The sequence below is a fragment of the Lygodium microphyllum genome, chromosome 4 (assembly GCF_053477565.2).
Source record: "Lygodium microphyllum isolate KBCC chromosome 4, Lygodium_microphyllum_v1.1.10, whole genome shotgun sequence".
Classification (NCBI taxonomy): Eukaryota; Viridiplantae; Streptophyta; class Polypodiopsida; order Schizaeales; family Lygodiaceae; genus Lygodium; species Lygodium microphyllum.
This window is the reverse complement of record NC_141138.1, coordinates 178,250,526-178,270,047: the sequence shown is the minus strand read 5'-3', so window position 1 is coordinate 178,270,047 and position 19,522 is coordinate 178,250,526. Positions and strand designations below refer to the sequence as shown.

Sequence of the window (19,522 nt, the reverse complement as noted above, 5' to 3'; positions counted from 1 at the left end):
GTATGACCCTAACCCAAGAATGATAGGAATCTTGCCAAGTTGCAATTGATTCCGGATCAAATGCGGGTTGCATTCGGAGAAAAGGAGTCACTCCTTAACAGTTTGCCAGCTAAACAATCACTAGAAATTGATTGTGCTTGTAACAGTTTAGAAAGCACTGTTTGCATTGTTTGCTCAATGAACTAAAGGATGAGAATATCTAAATACTTCAGGTTGAAGGCCTGAAGGGAGAGGCAGCTTCAGTTACCCCCGACTGCCTGCCTGACCCTAACCAAGGGGGTTGTTAGCCGCGCCGGGAACGTGGACCGAACCCGCCGCGAGAGGTCTCTCCGTTGAGTTCTACTTGGAGCAGGAGGACGCTTGGGTGCCAGAGGGTGCTCTGGCCGTAAATCCCTCGCCTTCCGGGCCCTGCACAAGAGACTAACGTGACTCGGGATTGGATCTCGAGGCCCGCATACTAGTCTACGGGTGGAAACTTGGATTAGTGATCCCTGGTGGATTACTGGATAGCCTTCGGGCGGATTATGAATACGCCTACGGGCGGGAACTCCTTGTATTTCAAAGATAAAAGGATAAAATGATAATAAAGAAGTTGTTTGGCATTGTTTTCTTTATGTCCTGTGATAAGATTACGTGAAGGAACCAGTGCATAAGAGGGTTAATCAAAGAAGCTGTTTGTATATGTCAAACTAATGTGGTAGGTAATTACATAACTAAAACAAACCGAGGAAAGTGCGGAGGATGGACCATGGGTCCGTCCTATGGATGGGTGGTCCCGGTTAGCCGGGAACTTTTCTCAAAGTCTTCGACGGACAGAGGATGATCGTCATCTCCAAAACAAGTAACGAGAACAATGACTTAGAATTAACTATTACCCGATTCACGCTGTTTTAGGGGAACGGAATGGGACTATGCCTTATGGCAGAGAGGTCGAGCCTTGCATCCCTCTCGTTTCCCATTCTCCTTGAACCAAGTGCAGCGTAAATCCGCTTCGGACCTGGCGTTTCTGCGTAAAGTAGTTCGCTCGGGTCTGACGCTAGTTGTTGCTAGCTAATGACCAAACAAGAAAACCCAAACTCAGGTCGATCCTAAGTGGGAACGGCCAGGATACTTCCGCTACGTGGCAGACGCGGGAAGACCTAGATCGCAAGTCCCATAACATTCCATGGGAGTGACGGGCGGAGCTTTCTAGACATCCTTCCCGATGGACTGCTAAGACGTGTCCGGGATGGTTCTAGTGGACACGTTACACCTCTAGTTCAACTAACTCACCCTTAGTTAGATTGACTAACCATAGTTACCTAAACTAACCCTTGGTTAGCCTAACTCACCTCTAGTTAGCCTACCCTCACCCCCAGTTAACTTAACTTACTCCCAGTTAAACTAACCTAACCATTGTTAGACCTAACTAACCCTAGTTAGACTTACTGAACGTACTTAACCTAACTAACCAGACTTAACCTAACTAACCAGACTTAACCTAATTAACCAGATTAACCTAACTAACCAGACTTAACCTAATTAACCAGATTAACTTAATTAACCAAACTCACCTAACTTAACAACTAACCTAACCGAACTAACCTAATTGATTTACCCAACTAAATTAATTTAATCAATTTTTTCAGACTAAGCTCACTTAATTCACTTAATCTACTCAGTTAGCCTCCGTTCCTGCCTTTTCTCCTCCGTTGTTTTCCATTGTGTACAGGTGTGCTAACGGGTGTTCACGTGCAAGGATGCGCTTTCGACTTCTCCGTGCGGTGGAGTATTGCAGTCAGCTGTTCACACGTAGTCATCCTTCGCTGTTCACACATAGCCCAGGTACCACCTTTTATTTTCCAACCCGCAAATACATAAAAATAAACATAAAACACATAAAAATTCCAAAAATTCATTTAAAATTCAAAAAATCTGTAGAAACTTTTTTGAAAATTTTCCAAATATTACTAAAATTATTTGGAATAGTTTTTAAAGTGGAAATTTAAAAAAATGCAGAAATTTTAAAATCTGAAAATTCATTCAAAATTACATGTAAAATGAGTAAAATTTTTTAAAAATTAGTAAAAAATCAGAAATAAATCCAAAAATTTTCCAAAAGATTCCATAAATCCCCATGCCCCTTTTTCCACTGATTTCTCAATTAAAAATATTTTCATAAATGGCAAAATTTTATTTGAATCCAAAAACTCTAATTTTAATACTTCACTTAATAAAAATTCATTTTAAATTCTAAAAATCAACTGAAAAATCATAGATGAATTAGCATACATTTTTAACACTTGTTGGACTGTTGAAATCCCACTCTTATACTTCATAACATATTCATGTGTCATATATCCTGTTTTAATTATTTAAAAGAAAAAAACAATAGAAAAAAACAAATAAACTAAACCAACCAGTATACACAAAACAAACACACCTAGAATAAAAAATTTAAAAAAACATAAATAAATAAAATTTAATAAATAAATAAATAAATAATAATAAAATCTAAATAAAACAAAAACACTAAGATGCTTTATTTTTTCCAGTCAGTGGTGTCTGTTTTTGTTTGATTGGATTCCTTGCCTTTCGCAGACTACTCCGTGCGCCTTCAGTTTATTGCATACACACCCCTACCAAGTATTTATTTTATGAGCTTTATTTATTTTGATTATCCTTTAACCACAATTAACTGCTAAAATAAATTATATTCACCCACCTTTTTCATGCGCATTTGCGCTAAACACACAATTTTTTATTTAAAAATCAACCAACCGTTCACTTTGCATGCGCTACGTGCGCTTAAGAGGCACCTTAATTTTTAATAAAAATGAACCAACGGTCATAAAAAAGCACGCACTGGCAAAAAAGCGCTCCATATCACCATTAATTTGTAATTAATGAATTTGCATTTAGAGACCCAGTCTGGGAATCGTAGTTTGGGTTTCGTTTAAGCACCGTTTCACCCTAATAAGTTGTATTTAAGATTTTAAGAAGGAACCGTTGTTTTCTTATTAAGGTTTATAACCTAATAAAGTGTCGCTCATTGTCAAATAATTTCTTAAAATGAACCCTTCATTAAAATAATTTCCCCTCATTGCACTTGTTCCCCCTTTTAATAAACATGCTTCGTGGGATGGGCGCATAAAGTCCTCTTAGTTGAAATTGTTGGTCAAGGTTATGGTTAGGTCCTGATGTACATTTTTATGGTATTATGGTTTGTTTATGTGCTATGATTACGAGTGCGGTTTGTAGTTTTTTCTTTCTTTCTTGCCTGATACGAGGTTTTGGGTGACTACTTGTTGTATCGCATGAAGTTTTCGGTCGCAGCCGAATTTTTTCTAGGATGTGGGTTGTTTGGGGTGGTAAATTGGTTAGTTGTGTATGTGTGTCATTCTTTGGATTGATTTCTTTTTTATAGCCCTTTGGTTGTTCTATAGGCATCCTTTGTGATTGTCTGTGTCGTGGTGTGTGTTTTCCATCTGAATGGCGCCTCACGCTCCTCCTCCTATCCAGTATGTCCTGCTGGTCAGTAGGGATTAAAGCTGGACTTGCGAATTTCGTGGCTGCTTCATTCCCCTTGATTCCAGAAGATCCATCATTGTGTGATGAGTTCCTTGCCTCATACAGCAAGAAGTCGGGCCTGGTTCATGGTGCTTCCATGATATTGACATCCCGAGGGTTAGGGAAGCCTTTGTCTCTTCCCTACAAAGGAGAGCCCTTTGTTACAACTAGACAACTATTCTCCAACGATGAGATTTTCAAGCTGTTACAGAAGCAGACCAAGGAAATTCTGGATATCAAGAAAGTGATAAACACTTCAGGCGTATCTTTTTCCATGATCACTGATCCTCTTTGGAAGTTAGTGTGCTAGTTTCTCCAAGACAGGTTTATGCCTGCCAAAACACCATCCCATTACTTGTCCAAAGAGCTCTTCACAACTTCCAGGATGGTGTTAAAAGGAGTGGCTATTGATTGGAGTACTTACCTACTTACAAAGATGGACCAACATTTTGTCAAAGTAACCAGAGGAAATGTCACAAATGTCACCTGTGGTTCCTATCTGTATGCTTTCTTGACATACTCAGGCCTAAAGAAGGGTGTACTTCCATCTCCTCCATCTAATCCAGTATCTCCCCCTCCACCTTCAGAAGAGTAAGAACCTATTGACATAGAGGATCTTGATTCCCCTCCTCCACTGGTCATTCAGTGAAAGCGCTTGAAGCATGTGGCAGATAAACTCCTTCAGTTCTTCCTTCAGTCACAATTCCTGCTACATCTGGTAGTGACATCCCTGCTTGCCTCACATGTAACAATTTGTTTAGAGCACATAGAGAGGGTTCCTTGGACATATCAGTCCCTTCACTGAATAGTTTAGTGTCGGGAGATGCTATTCCATTCCTCTGTAAAGACATCTAGAGTTCGATTGAACTTTCAGTGTGGACAGCTTGTGCTCAACAACTGTATGCTTCTTTTTATGAAGAACTGATGTAGTCCAAAGACCAGTTGCATAAGGCAACCTCAGAGTTAGCCTCTGCTAAAGACACATTGGCATATCTATTTAAGCAGAGGGAGCAGCAGACCCAGATGATTGAGACCAAGAGAGAAGAGATATATTCTTTGAAGATTTAGTTAACAGAAGCTCAGTCAGAGGTCACTAAAGTCTCAAAGGAGAAAGAGAGGATGTCCAAAGAAGCTCAAGAGTTTCAGACTCTTTTAGATGCAAAATTTTCAACCTTACAAACTGCTCATAACACAGTGGAATCACAAGCTTCCCAAATTAAGTAGTTGCAAGACCAACTACTCATCTCTTCATCCTCTTTTACTTATTCCACTTCCATCTCTTGCCACTTCTATTTCTCAACCCCCTCAGTTGGTTAGTGAATACGAAGGGTTTGATCAACAGATTCCAAGAAGAAGAGGATGGAGTTCGACTGATTCTCTTACAGGACCCCAAATTAACTGGCCAATAATTCCAGGGGATTGGATAACTGCCAGTCAAGCATACCGGAATTACCTTCATTTTGCTCACCAATATTCACAATCTCTAGATTCTTCAGTGAGATTGACAGCTCATTTTTCTTGGTATCTAGCATACATGCATAGGCATTCCCATAATGATCAAAAGGCCATTCCAAAGCTTTGTATGAATGCCAATGTGAACATTGACTCCCACCAGTTGGATGTCCTCTATTTTCATGCCCTATGTCTATCTAGCAGATACATTGTTTTGCTAGAAAGGATGTGCTGCCTGCAGTTCTTTCAAAATCCTCCCAAGACATTTGTAGATGAATCCTTTTCCATGGATCGTTTTCGAAACCACCAAGCCTTCAAAAGGGATCTCCTTCATTGATGCCTTTGTAATGTATTTTAGATGATTCTTAATAATAGATATATCTCTCTTTTTGGAGGTGTCATTCAGATGGTTGTGTTAGTGTTTGTGTGTGTTGTCATAATTGTATGTGATGAGTTCGTGATGATTGAGAATAATTTGTTCGAGAGCTCTTTTCAAACTATTGATGGTGATGGTGGATGGAAAGCCTATGGTGAAAAACTGAAGAAAAACCTCTTATATCCTTTACAAATTTGTTATGACTTCTAAATGATTATCAAATGAGTTAATGAATAACGAAGTTTTCCTTTAGTAGTATTTTTCTATTAGATACAGATAATAACTTGGGGCCGTGGTTTGGCAAGATTATTGAAGATCCTATGAAAGATAAAATTGAGCTCTTTAGTGAACTTATATTCTTCTTTTCCTTAGGTCGCGAGGACGCTTCCTTTCTAAGTGTGGGGATATGTTGAGAGTGGAAAAAGACTGAATTTTTGACTAATTTTTGTTGTTTTTGAGGTCTGAATGATTGATTTTTGATAGATTTAGAGTTATGTATGGTTGTTAATGGAAGTATTTGAGAGTATTTTGGATGATATTTATTATGTTTTGGAAGTGCATGATGATTCTCAGTGGATATATGAAGCTCTATGATGGTTTGTTGAGGTTCTGATTAGTTCTGTATACCTTATGTATAGCTTCTGTTTTGTTCTGGTTGTCTTCTGTATGAAGCATGGATTAATGATTGATGAAGATTGAGATCTTTTGGAAGCCTGTTGAATAGTTTTTGATAGTATGGAATGGTTTGAGTTTGAGTTATGAGGTTCTGATGATCTTCTGTATACCTTCTGTAGAGCCTCTGTCTCTACTCTGTGTAATATATCAAACATTGAAAATTCATGGGATTTTTTTTTTAAAATTCGTCTCACCATTGACGACGGTCATGCTGGAGGACGGAGAGGGAAATAGAAGGCCAGCAAGCTCCTCCCTGGAGCTTGCTCGGCCTCATGGCCATGACTCCTGACACGAAGGGAGAGGGAGGATCCCCCTCCCTCCCCTATTTAACAGAGGGGGCTGCTGCTAGGGAGGGACGAAAGGGAGACGAAAAGAGGTGCTGCCGTGAGAGCTGATGAGGGAGTGTAGTGTGGGCCCCATCCTACCGCTGTGTCGTGAGAAAAGGAGGGAGTGAAGGACGTCGGCAGATTACAGCACTACCGTGGGCTAGGAATCGTTGCCTCAGTCTGGAGATGCCGCTGCCTACAGCCGCAAGCCGTCGTCGCCGTCAGAATCTCCCCCTCACACCACCCCCCCCCCCCGTAATCTTCTCGAAGCATAGAAGCTTCCAAAGGGGGGGCCATCTTAGCCCCCATTCCCCTTGGCCCTAAACCTTTTATTAACCCCCTACCCCCATGTCCTAAAATCCCCCCAAGACCCCCCTTCCTATACCTTATTAAACCCCCCCCCCCTCTGGTTTTAATCCCCTTAAGCCCCTTTCACCCCCCGTATTGTGCCTTTCAAAAACCTTTCTCCCCCCCCCCCGTGTTTTAAAGGACCATAAGCACCTTTTTCCCCTATAAAGAGTGGGCTTAGAGGTCCTATTATTACACCCCTCGTGCTTTTAAAAGTCACTTAGCCCCCTTTCCGTAAGACCTTTTTCGTATTTTATAAATCCTCAACCACACCCCCATGTATTAACCCTTAAAACCTTTCCTTGGGCATCCTGAAACCACACCCCCCGTGTTACTCCCTTAAACCCCTATCCCTTGGCTTTGGAACCACCCCTCTTTCCTCCGTATTTAAACCTTCCCTAACCCCTCCCCTTGTGGCGTATTGAAACCCCCTTTCCTCCAAGTTTGACCTAAGGGTCCTTCGACCTTATAACCTTTACGGTTACTATATTCCCTTAGATTTATCTCCCGCACCTTGTGCCTTTTCCATCCCTTTTCATTCCTTGTTGAATGAGTCATTATAAGGCCATTAAGCCTTCCCCATGGCTTCAATGGGTCTTAGTCGTAAAAGATTTTGAAACACCCTTTCCAATTTCCGACTTCAAGAAGGGAGCCTTCCAAAAAACTACTTTCAACGGACGGTGCAAGGGGAGCAACAGTGAATTCCAAAGAAGAGTTGTAAAGCTGCTTCCACGTTTGAATGACTACAATTGCAATGCCTCCTAAGAAAGTCCAAGGCTCAACTGCGGGAGGGTCATCTCCCGATATCAATGTGGATATCTCACCCCAAACCCAGGTTTTTCCTCCTTAATTTTTATTTAATATTGTTTTAATTCAAACATGCAAGGTTAATTAATAGAAATAGAATATATTTTTGTCCTAGTTGTTCACGACGAAGGAACTTAGACATCAATACTTTTAAATGAAACATGCAAATTAAGAAAGTATAAACGCATTTCTAGCGAATAGCTTATGCATCTAAATGAATTATAAGCTAGATTATTATCCATTAAAATAGTATACTTCGGTTAATCCCTCGCCTTCCGGGTCTTGCACAAGAGGCTAACGTGACTTGGGATTGGATCTCAAGGCCCGCATACTAGTCCACATGCGGAAACTTGGATTAGTGATCCCTGTGGATCGCTGGATAGCCTTTGGGCGGATTGTGGATAAGCCTACGGGCTGGACTCTTTGTATTTTGAAGATATATATGATAACCTGTTAATAAGGAACTTGTCTGATATTGTTTTTCTATGTCAAGTGATAAGATTACGTGAAAGAACCAATGCCTAACGGGTTAATTAAAGAAGCTGGTTGTTACATGTCCAACTAATGTGTTAGGTAATTAAATAACTAAAACAACCCGAGGAAAGTGCGGAGGATGGGCCATAGGTCTGTCCTACGGATGGGTGGTCCCGATTGGACGGGAACTTTTCTCAAATCATGAGGAACAGCGGGATGATCGTCAAAGGATAGGAACAACAAAAGCATTGACCTAAAGTTATGATTAAACCCGATTTACGCCGTTTTAGGGGAACAGAATGGGACTATGCCTTATGGCAAAGAGGTTGAGCTTGCCTCCCTCTCGTTTCCCATTCTCCTTGAACCAAGTGCAGCGTGAATTCGCTTTAGACCTGGCATTTCTGCGTAAAGTAGTTCATTTGGGTCCGACGCTAGTTGCTGTTAGGAAATGACCAATCAAGAAAACCCTAATTTAGGTCGATCCTAAGTGGGAACGGCCGAAATACTTCCGCTATATGGCAGGCGTGGAAAGCCCTAGATCGCAAACCCCGTAACATTCCATGGGAGTACCGGGGGTGGAGCTTTCTAGACTCCCTTTCCAATGGATTGCTAAGATGTGTCCTGGATGATACTAGTGGACACGTTACAGTTGGTATTAGAGCCGACCAACAACGGAATTGTTTTTATAAAATCTTAATAAGATGAAGTAAAGCAAATGTTGCTGTCCAAACATTTCCTTACCTTCAATGCTGTCTTGCAGAATTACGAAGCGTGCAACAAGTTCTTGGTATTTCGAGTCATGTTTATGACTACAATGCATTCTCCACATTATAGACAAAGGGTTGGGATGATGAACATCCTGGAGTAAATCTATAATCCATCACCTTTGTACATGGAACAAAGATGGACGGGTGCTTCAGGAATCTACTATATAGCCACCCACCGATTTGCTTATCTACAAATCAACCTAAAGAGGATCAAGTGGTTGGAAGACTTGAAAGTTGTGAAGTTGTTCATTTTTGTAGAAGCTCACGTAAACTCAACTTTACATATTCGAGGTCAGAGGGTTGACATGAACTCATATGTATATGAGGAAGTAACCCGTGTAATCCCCGCCGACAGGATTAAAGTGTTGGGCCGCCATGAGAAGTATGGATTCCAACGGAAAGGATATCCTGAACTTCCAATGACTTACCGATTCCTGAAGATCCATGACTTGAAACCTTACTATTATACAGTTCCTATAGATAAATGTAATACAACATTGTTCTCCCCAAACTAAATGTAATAGTTGGCTTATCATAGCAATAAATCTTGTATTCGAAAGGGCTATGGCCATATAAATACAAATAAAGACTTCTTTTTATCAATGTCTAATTGTGCATAAGAGTTGATAAAAAGTTAAGTAGCTGCATTGTTTACGTGATAGTTGAATTAAAGATGTAATATAAATCAACGACGATTATCGTATAATAACGTTAAGAAAACCTTTATTCAGGCACAACCCTAGGTACAGGTTCCTAATTCGCCTCCTACATCAATTACTGCTGTGAACCAAGAGAAGAAGTTCCTTCTCAAGCAGACTAGGCCACAAGAGTTTGACGGGAGAGGCAGATTCGTCCAAGATGATGCTGAAATTTGGATTGAATCCATGGAGGATTACTTCGAAGCAGCCGGTACTGCACCTGCCAATCAGGTTATGCTCGCCAAGCTAAAGCTCACCAGTGAAGCCAGGCTTTGGTGGAAGCAATGGTGTAGGGATCAAGGGATCACAGAGGAATCCGTTACCTAGGAGAAGTTGAAGAAAGTTGTGCAAGGAAGATATTTACCACCTCCTTATCGCACGCAGAAAATGAATGAGTTCTACGAGTTAAAACAGCTGGGGCTCACGCTTGATGCATACTATTCTAAATTTGTCTCAATTCTTAAGTATGCACCGCAGATGGACATGACACAGCAGGTGTCCAAATTTTGTGCGAGTTTAAATCCACCAGTCAATACCCGTCTTGAATCTATGCGCCCATCAGATCTTCAGGACGCACTCATTCGAGTGGCACCTATAATTCAGGAGGTGCAATCTAGACCAAGGGGTAACAAAGCTTGGTCTTATAATGACCCGAACAGAGGAGCATTCAGACCTCAGATAAAAAGAGTTCAAGGTCATAATCAGGGACAAAGAAAGAAAGCAAGGACGAACAACGTCAACAACTTTGTTCCTACTCAAAGAAATGGCCGAAACCTCCATTGTTTCCACTGCAACGAACCCGATCACTTCAAGAGGCAATGTCCCAAGCTTGGTGGAGGACATTGCCAAGCGCCTTTCCAAGGAACAGGCCGTGGTCAAGGAGCCGCTATCGGAGAAAGAGAAAGAACCGCCTGTATTGCCAATAGGAAAATGTGCAAAGAAGAAGAAGAAGAATATCCGACCATGGAAGCAGAATTTGAAAGGGCGACAGTTCATGCCGCTCTACACAAGAAAGGACCGAATCGCCAGTTCTCGGTGATTCAGATACCGTCGGACTATCAAGGTAAAAGTTTCAAGACCTTGATTGATTGTGGCAGTACATATTCCTTTATCTCACCAGCATGTGCAAAAAGATTAGGAATAGCCACAGTAGAAGCACCTACCCTGCTTGTGAAATTGGCGAATGGTCGTGAGGTTACTTGTACCAGGCAAACTGCTAAGGTGGAATTCTTTTTGGGAGGAAAGAAGACTTCGGTCAAATTTAGAGTCATGAATTTAGGGATCCATGAGTGTCTACTCAGAATGGATTGGCTTAAGCCTAATGATGCCCACATTCATTGTGGAAAGGGTCAAGTTTCCTTTCGAAACTCTGAAAGGGAATTAGTCACGACCCAAGGTGAGGCTGGAGTGCCAAGAATCCAATTGGCCAAAGTATCTCGAATCATAAAAGGAGTCAGAAAAGGATTACCTGTCTACTTGATCAAACTCAACAAGTTAGATCAGAAGCAAGAGTCTAATGAGGGACCTTCTTAGCTAAAGGAATATGCGGACGTATTCCCTGAAGAGTTGACAAAACTCCCGCCTCAAAGAGAAGTGGATCATGAGATTAAGTTAGTACTGCGCCAATTGCAAAGAGACCTTATAGAATGTCCATACCAAAAGCAATTGAGCTGAAAGAACAACTCAAGCAACTGCTAGATCAGGGCTACATCCGTCCTAGCAGTTCACCCTGGGGAGCTCCAGTACTATTCCAGAAAAAGAAAGATGGGACACTTTGACTATGTATTGATTACCGAGGATTGAATCAATCAACGGTCAAGAACAAGTACCCTATCCCTAGAATAGATGAGCTTCTTGATCGTCTTCAGGGGGTAAAGATCTTTTCCAAGATTGATCTTAGGTCAGGTTACTATCAGATAAGAATCAAGAAAGAAGATATTCCCAAGACGACCTTCAATACAAGATATGGGCACTTTGAGTTCCTAGTTATGTCATTCGGGCTTACGAATGCACCTACCACCTTCAACAGGTTAATGCAAGATATCTTTAGGCCATATCTTGATGATTTCATGCTTGTCTTCTTCGACGACACTTTAGTCTATTCTAAACAGGAGGAAGATCATGAACCCCAACTTCGGATTGTCCTTGAGACAATGAAGTCGCATAAGCTGTATGCTAAGATGAAGAAGTGTGCATTCTTCAAACGTCAGATTGAATACCTGGGATTCATAGTATTAGCATAAGGAATCTTAGTGGACCCATCCAAGGTCAGAGATGTGCTTGAATGGCCAATACCGACATCTGTCAAAGTGATACGCAGCTTTCTTGGATTGACAGGATGGTATAGGGTCTTCATAAAAAATTATGCTTTGATTGCAGCACCTCTGATAGACTTACTGAAGAAGCAAACTTCCATTGCATGGTCAACTCCCGAACAAAATAGCTTCGACAGATTGAAGCAAAGTTTGGTATCAACACCTATTCTAAAACTTCCAGACCTAAATAAGAAGTTTGAGGTAGTAACTGATGCTAGCATTCTTGCCTTGGGGTGTGTACTCATGCAAGAAGGTCATCCTGTAGCATACTCTTCAAGGAAACTGAAGAGTCATGAGAGGAATTATGCTACGCATGATCTAGAATTGCTGACTGTCATCCATGCTCTAAAGCTTTGGAGACACTACCTGTTGGGTAATAAGTTTACTCTAGTAACTGACCATAAGAGTCTCAAATGGATCTTTACCCAGAACGAGCTCAACATGAGGCAACGTCGGTGGATTGAAGTGTTGGAGGAGTATGACTTTGAAATCAAGTACCGACCACGAAAAGAGAACGTAGTTGCTGATGCACTCAATGGAGCCCCAAGAGGAACACCAAGGAAAAGGGAATTCTCTTGCAAGAAAATCTATCTTGTAACATCAACAAGCTTTTATTTCATTCTTTTGATCATCAAAACAAAGAAAACAGTAATTCTTCACGCAACATCATAGTAGATTTCTCCCACGGATTTGATAGAATCAACCATATTCTTCAACATCTTTATAGAATCCATCAATATAACAAAGAACACAAAGAAATACACCATCTTTGAATGGAAATACATCACATAGTATTCATCTTCAATATCTTCATAGTTCTCTCTCTCAATCTCTCTCATATACAATCACACTATTTTCATAGATTTGACTATCTTTGACTCTCTCTCTCTCTCTCCATCAATAGTACATCATATCCTCACTAAAATACTCTCATAATAACCCTCAATAATCCTTCTTAGGTTGTGGATGCACGTCCCAAGAGATATGTCTGATATGAAGAGTCACCAGAGCCACTACAGTGTCTTTTTACAGCTCACTACTGTCACTGTCACTTAGTCTTCTCTTCAGTCTTCAGCTGTTGTTTCTTCCACATGTTTTAGCTCTTTTAAACTTAGATTCATCCTTTCCAAAGGTTAGAAAACTTTCCCAAAGTCAGACATACATTCTACAGAACACTTATAGAAGATCTACAGAATAGTTACAATACAGTACGAGAACAGCTACAGTATAGTTACAGTACAGAGACAGAAGCTCTACAGAAGATCTACAGAAGGTTACAGAATCATCAATCATTAATCCATGCTTCATACAGAAGACAATCAAAACAAAACAGAAGCTATACAGAAGGTATACAGAACCAATCAGAACATCACAGAACCTCATATCTCCACCGAAACCTTTGTAGGGAAGAGACAGAGCCTTCCCTAGGCCTCGAGGTGTCAAAGTCATGGAAGTACCCTAGACCAGTCCCGACTTCTTGCTGTAGGAGGCCAGAAACTCATCACACATCGATAAATCCTCTGGAAGCAATGGAAAGGAGGCAGCCATGAAAGTTGTGAGTCTCGCCTTCGTGAGAGGCTCAAAAGTGAGTAGGGAAGAGTAATCCCTACTGACTAGTGGGACATACTGGATAGGGGGAGGAGCATGAGGCGCCATTCAGATGGTAAACACACACACCACAACATAGACAGTCATAAAGAATGCCTGCAAAACAACCAAAAGGCGATCAAAAAGTAATCAATCCAAAACAAGGACACTCATAAAATATAGACGTAACTAACCCAAGTACCACCCCAGACAATACACAGCCTAGAAAAATTTTGGCATGACCTCTACACATATGTGACCGAAAGCTTCATGCGATGCAACATGCAAGCACCCAAATCCCCGTATCAGGCAATAAAGAAAAAAAACTACACACTGTACCCGTATTTGTAACACATGGACAAATCAGACTACCATAAAAAACGAACATCAAGACTGAACTTGACCATCAGTGTCAACTAATAGACTTTTACGTGCCCTTCCCACAAAGCGAGTTCATTAAAAAGGGGAAATAAGTGCAGTGAGGGGGGATTAATTTAATGAAAGGTTCATTGGAATAAATTATTAACAATGGGTGACATTTTATTAAGTGATAAACCTTAATAAGAAAACGGCGGTTCCTTCTTAAAATTTTAATTACAAATTATTAAGTTGAAACGGTGCTTTAGCACAACCCGGACTTCGATGCCCAAACTGGGTCTCTAAATGCAAATTCCTTAATTAAAAATTAAGAGTGATGTGGAGCGCTTTTTTGCTAGCGCGTGCTCTTGTGACGGCTGGTTCATTTTTATTATAGATTAAAGTGCCTCTTAAGTGCACGTAGCGCGTGCAAAGTGAACGGTTGGTTGATTTTTATTATGATGAAATTGTGTGTTTAGTGCGAATACGCGTGGAAAATGTGGGTTAATAAATATTGCATTTTAACAATTAATATGTGATTAAGGGGGAACTGAAAATAAATAAAGCACATAAAATAAATACCTGCAATAGCCTGAAGGCGCACGGAAGAGTCCCCCAAAAGGAATGAGTCCAGTAAAAGAAAAGTAAAGACCACTGACTGAACAACAAAGACAAAACCTTAGTGGGTATGTCGAGTTTGAGTATGATTTTTAATTTTATTATGATGTATTAGGATAGTTTTTGTTTTTTTTAATTATTTTATATTGTGTTTGTTTGGTATTTTAGGGGGTATTATGTGTGGTGATTGGAGTTATGTGTGTTTTTTTGGATTTGTTTTTTAATAAATTGTATGTGGTTGTGTATTTATTGTTTTTTTTTCAAAAGGAAGAATAATTAAATATGGATATGGGATGAAGTAAAAAGAAAATTTCAGCCAGTTAGGAAATATCCACAATTTAGGGTATGAAAATAACATGGGGATTGTTATGGTGAAGTGGTGCGTGTGTGGTGTTTGTTTTGTGTTTTTTTTGTTTTGGTTGTTTTTCTTTTTAAATTTTAAATAGAGGTACCGGATATAAAAATAGTTTAAAGTAAAAAATAAATGGGAAAAGGTTGGGGGGTGGGTGGAATTTTCTGGAATTTTTCAAAATTTTTTCTGTATTTTTGTCTAATTTAAAATGATTTTTTTGCATTTTTGTAGGTAATTTTGAATAAATTGGAAAATATGAAATTTTTTGGAATTGTTTAATAGGAATTTTCAGGCAGAAAAAATTATAAAATGGTGGGAAAAGGTGCCATTAATTTTTGGTAAATTTTCAAAATTTTTGTCAATTTTTTTTTCTAATTTTAAGTGTGTTTAATGGAGGTGTGGATTAAAATAAATGATATTCGGGATGTCAAAAAGGAATACCCGGACACACGTGACAGCTGCGCGTGCACGAACCAGCACGCACCACCTCACGAACAAATCCAAATGCGTTGTCGTATTGCTGCGCATCCAAGGTGTGGAATCCACCAAAAAGTTGTGTGTGTGGGATTTGATACTTTGTACATACTTAGTCATTATGTTTGCTCTTTTATTCTACGTGGGTAATATAGCGAAGAAGGGTTTGGTGCAAGAGGAACTTATCCATAATGCTCTGGTTGACATGTATGCTAAATGTGACATGCTTGTAGAAGAACAGGGAGTTTTTGACAGATTTGTAACTCGAGATGCAGTCTCATGGGCTACACTTATTTCAGGATATGAAGAATGTGGGCTTGAGGGGCATCAGCATTCATCTGTCTTTCTGCACACTCCGATACAAGGACAACTACACATGTGCTATTACTGAAATCTCTGTTTTACTATACAGTAGTGATTGGTGCTCCAAGCAGACACAAAATTTTTGGGAAGCTTTGACATTGTTTACACAATTGTTCTAACTCTATACATAAGTTTTTGTTCAATTCTATATGAAACTGGTTTTTCCAATCTGAAAATGGGAAGCCAAACTCCGACAGATATGAGGTACTCTGCAGTATCCTAACTGTCAATTGTTTTACTATTGTTTAAACCTCATCTGGTTTGGATGGCTGAAATAGCTGACATGTAGCAATGTTACTTGCAAAACAACCCTTTATTAGCTTTGATAATCCTGAGATCAGCTTGTGTATGAGCTCAAATGGATTTGGGAAGGCAAGACAACAGTTCACACCATTTAGCCTAGCACATGCAGTTTCTATGTCTGTGTGGATGATGTTAGTGAGCGGTGAAAGGTTTAGTTGGCAGCTTGGCATGTACGAAATGTGGATTTACAATGGCTGTCATATATATATATATATATATATATATATAATGCTAGGAAAGCAACCTCTTCGGCAAAAGGAGCTCCATTCATTGATTGCTTATTGCAATTGACATGGACCATTTGTCAAGGCACTTGCTTCTTATCACCACATGCTGAGCTGTTGAGTATCATGGTTGGGGATGGGGTTCAGATTACTGGAATGGCAGTTGTAACGATCCTCTTTGCAGCATTTGGATTTATGTCTCCTGCTTCAAGAGGAATGCTTCTTTCTGGGATGATTATGCTGTATTTGATTCTTGGAATAGCTGCACGGTATGTTGCAATGCGGATGGAGATCAATAGCATGGCGCGTGATTTGCTTTTTTTTTCCTGGGATTGCTTTTGAGATTTTCATGGCTTTAAACTTTCTTCTCTGGGCTAATAAGAGCACGGGTGCTATTCCCATCTCTCTTTCTGGGAGGCTTCTGGCCTTTGGGGGTTTTGGGGGGATCGCAGTTTTTTTTGGGACCGGACGGGGGAGGCTTTATTGGCAAGAGCGGAGCATATTCAAGACCGGTACGCACTAATCAGATTCAAAAGGAAAAAGCAGAGAGAAAGTTCGTTTCCCAACAATCTCAGCTGAGTAAACAAAAATCCTCGAGAATGGCTTCATGTACTGCTGTTAATGTTTGATTACGAGGACGAGTCAAGACAGACCCCTTCTTTGGAGGCCTCATTATGCGCCTTGTGGCAATCAAAACTACATCCTTCCCACTGAATTTCTTCTCTAGCTCGCGTAACAATCGAGCATGAATCTTTCTAAATGCCTTACGAAGCCTACATGGCACATGAATTACAACTGCTTTTCGCATGCCCGAAATGTCAACTTGCTTGGCTGAGTTGATAAACAGGTCTTTCAAATCACTTCGAAGCTCTGGGGTTGGTGTTTTCCAGATCAAAAAGAGCCTGTGCAACAGATTCCTCGAATTCATCAGGCTCCAGGCCTTTGTCCTTGCCAAGCTTATTTTCCGGCCCATGATCCGCAGTTGATCATACCACTCATCGCACCATCTCTTTCATCAACGGTAGCCCTCTGTGTCTGAAGATCTAACCGACGTTCCCAGTAGTCCCTATCAAAATTATACCGCAAGAGAGATGGATATGTCTAAAGATACCCTGATTAGGCAAGTAATACAAGTGCCTGAAACTGACTGGGGCTTACAAGTATAAGTCAAGGGCTCTCTATGCAAAGAGGAAGATAATTCCCACAGTAGAAAAACTGCTAGCTCTTGAGGTACAAGCACAGGGCTCTGTCAAAACTTGCTTGGATGTTCTTTGCACAAGCTTTGAGGGTGAAGAGTTCTGTCAGACTGGATGCCTCAAGAGAGGCTCAACACACCTCGAGAAGTATCACCTTTGTCAACAGATTGGTAAAGTTGCAGACTGATGGATCTAGTGCTGTACTAGAAGCCAATAAAGCAGGTCATCTTGCAAGTGAATTCCCTTTCCTATATGCCAAAGTTGGAGATTTGCAGGTTGAGGACATTGAATCACTTCTCAATGATTACAAAGAATTAGATTTTTTTAAACTATTATGCTCTTTGTAAAGCAGTGGAGAATATAACACGAGTGAAGCATGCCAGTGGCAACTTGAAGAGTAGTAATTTGGCAGGTGCAATTGATGGACGAGGTGAAGAATCACTTGCAAATGCCACTCCAAAAAAAGAAAAATCTACGGACAAGGACCATCTAACAGCAGAATTAACAGAAAGTAGAGGAACAAAAACAAGAGACCAAAATGATATGTCCACCAGCAATGGTGTATTTTTTGGTCTGTCCATTCATGACAACTCTGAAGAAACTATTGACAAAACAACAGGCTCAAATACTGAAGTGAGATTTCATGCTTCATATCAGCAGTCAGCTGAGAGGAGAAAGAGAGCATAAGGTTAAAGCTAAAACTCTTATATTTAGTAAGAGTCCTTGAAGGGCAACTTGTCTTGGTTTAACTCCTTCAACTAAGCAGTCTGAATCTTTGGAGAAGATAGGAAGAAGAGTATTTGGTTTTTTTTTTGTAGAAAGAAGATTCTTGAAGCTAGATTCACAGGATGATTGGTTATGCTTCATTGAACTTAAATAAAACAGAGTCTTGGCATCATTTTCTCGTCTTGCTTATTCGCTTGATTGATCTTCTATCTTGGAATTTCTCAAGGACCTCTAAGGTCGCGACTTTGCTTTCGAAAACCCTTTGATAGCACGTCCTGCGGCGTGAACAGCCGCTAATAGACACGCTCCCATGTTCACGCACGCGAACAACCGCTAGGAGACACAACAAAGCCCACCGCACGGGTTGCGTTGTGAGAACCACGGGTATTTGGGGTGTTGATTCGGGTGAGTTGACACGTGGGACCGCTGCGGGAAGGGGTGAACCGGAGTTAGGGTAGGGAGGGTGTGCTTAGGAAGGGTGGTGGGAATGGGTATTAAGGGGAGGGGTGATGGGAATGGGGATTTGGGTAGGGGTGTGTGAATAAAGTGGGGGGATAGAAGGGTGGGAATGGGGGTTTGGAGGAGGGAAGGTGTGTGTGTGGGAATGGGGGTGGTAATGGGGAGGGTAGGTGTCACTGGGGGGCTAAGGGGGTGTGTTTGGGGGTGTTGTGGGGAGGTGGAGGCCCTGTGGGCGGGCACAGGGGAGGACTGCCAGGGTAGGAGGGGCGGCTAGAAAGGGGGCAAGCGGCAGAGGACACGGCAGGCGCAACGCAGGGCGGCGCTAGACGGCACGAGGAGGGAGGCCGGAACGGGGCGGCGATCACCAGCGGCAGGCGGTAGATGAAAGGCGCCGGGGGGGAGGCAAAGGGCCTCAGGGCGGCGGACGGACAGCGCCAGGCGGATGGTGGAGGGGGGAGAGGAGGGAGGGAGAAGGAAGAGGAGGAGGGTGATGAAGGCAGGAGGTGGGGGAAGGAGGAGGGGAGGGAGGGAGAGGATGAATGGGGAGAAGGAGAAGAGGGAGCGGGAGGGAGCAGACGAGGAGGGTGAAGGGAGGAGGGGAGGGAAGGGAGGGAGTTACGGGGAGAGAGAGAGAGAGGGGGAGGAGAGAGAAAAAAGAGAATAAGAAGAGAGAGATAGAGAGGAGAGAGAGAAGAGGGAAGGGGGAGGGAGTTGGAACGGACGCACGGGGGGGTAATAATTTATTTTTTTTAAAAAAATAATAAATAATTATTTGTTAAAATAAGCAACAAATTAAGGAAAAGAAAGGCGTGCCCCCCGTCCCACGCGCGTGCGCGGGGCGGGGCAAAAAAATTTGCAGTGGCGGGATCGGAATGGCACTAGGACATCAGCACGGGGTGCGCGTATGTGTTCGGGCGTGGCAAGAAGCGTAAAATAAAAAATATGGGCGTTCACGCGCGAGACGAGTCGCGTGAAACACGCCAAAATAAAGAAAAATTAATATCTCACAATCCGATCGTCGAAACCAAATGGCATAAAAATGAAAAATGTACCAGACGGTAGGGGAAAGATAGGGG

The 19,522-nt window shown here is 41.4% G+C and overlaps 1 pseudogene; it reads right to left on the bottom strand.

Annotated features, from left to right (window-relative positions):
* Positions 1–16,584: 16,584 nt before the first annotated feature.
* LOC148037958 (small ribosomal subunit protein eS7y pseudogene) lies at positions 16,585–17,048 on the bottom strand (annotated as a pseudogene).
* Between the last annotated feature and the right edge of the window lie 2,474 nt (positions 17,049–19,522).